Source organism: Mangifera indica, chromosome 1 (genome assembly GCF_011075055.1).
Source record: "Mangifera indica cultivar Alphonso chromosome 1, CATAS_Mindica_2.1, whole genome shotgun sequence".
Classification (NCBI taxonomy): domain Eukaryota; kingdom Viridiplantae; phylum Streptophyta; class Magnoliopsida; order Sapindales; family Anacardiaceae; genus Mangifera; species Mangifera indica.
This window is the reverse complement of record NC_058137.1, coordinates 16,959,848-16,961,590: the sequence shown is the minus strand read 5'-3', so window position 1 is coordinate 16,961,590 and position 1,743 is coordinate 16,959,848.

Genomic DNA, 1,743 nt, shown 5'->3' with positions numbered 1-1,743 from the left:
GCTTGATGAGACAATTTTATCTTACATTGATTGACTCGTATGAAAGATATGATAACTCGTATGGAGGACACACGATCTTATCTTCGCATAAATATTATTTTGCAGGTAAAAAAGTTAATAATATACCAAAATATTCTAGTTATTTAAATATGTAAACAGTAAACCCTACAATAACTGTATATGTTGTTACAGTCTCCTTGTGACGATAATGATGGACCATCAAAAAGGGGTTCAAAATTCACATCTCTACCTGTTGTCAAGGTAAATGCTAAACTTTTTATGTATATTGGAAATGGTATTTTATCATGATTATTGATATTGTTATAATGTCAGTTTGTTTATGAGAGACCTCCAGAGAGGATCCTATATTGACTTTTAATGTGGGCAATGAGAAATCATTGCATGAGGTTTCCCTATTGACACTTCTATTATGGTTTAGGTAAGTATAACGTCGTTTGTAAATGTTATATCCCAATTCAACATTCGTTTATCAATTTTCTATTAACTTGTTACTATCGATATTGTGATAGTACCCCAACTTTTATGAGACTACACTGAAGGGGGATCTCATATTGACATATGTTTTGACAGTAGATGTACAATATTGTTGACTGTAGACATTGTAATCTCTGTAAAACATTTTGATTAACCAATATAAAATGTTAATATTGTTACATGATGTTAGTGATGATATATCACTCCATGAGGTTTCCCCATTGACACCTTCTATGATGATTCAGGTAAGTATAACGTTGTTTGTTAATATTATATCTCAATTATAGATTCGATTATCAATTCCTTGTTAACTCGTTACTATCAACATTGTGATAATGTTCTGGTGTTGATGAGGCCATATCGAGGGGGGATCCTATATTGACATATGTTTCGACAATAGAGGTGCGCATATTGTCAATTATATACTTTGTAATTTTTGTTAAAAACCTTGATTAACCAATATAAAATATTAATATTATTACAAGATATCAACGACAATAGATCACCCTATAAGGATTCCCTATTATCACCTTTTTCGATGGTTGAGAAAAACTGTTAGATTAACCAATATAAATTGCTAATTTTGTTAATATAAATTGTCATTTATCTTTTATCTGTTGTTATAACAGGATATCCGATTGGTCTATCTAAGCATACCAAGTAAGGGAAAAAAGGTGATTGATGTTGCCTCTCAAGATGACGAGTTGACTAATATTACTTGTCTAGGGGATGATATGGTTTAGCTCCTAACATAGGGGGAGATACTTCAAGTATGCAAATTTCATTAATGTTTTCATTATATCTTGTACATATGAATGAAAAGTATATTATTTATTTACTATTTTCATTATCTAACTCCAGTCGATCCAGAAATTTGATATAGTTGACTTGACTTTACTTGAGGATTCCCCGGCCATGACTCTTGCCTTATAGAAGGTATTGAAATAAATTTAAAAATCCCATGAGTTAATATAATTTTCAATGACATATTATTTGTTTTGGTATAGTATTTTCACGCACTTCGTAGTCGACTTGTCAATAAGGGACCACTTATTCATAGCCCATATAAAAATCCATTGAAACCAAGGATTGAACAGGTAAGACCTACTATGCCATTATCGAGAACCAAATGCAAAGAAATTTTCAAAAAATGGTTTGTCGAACCTGATCTGTTCGAGAAATTAAAGGTGTACGACATAGGGATAAAGACCAAAATTGCCTTTTCGGGTATAATAATGGACACATCCA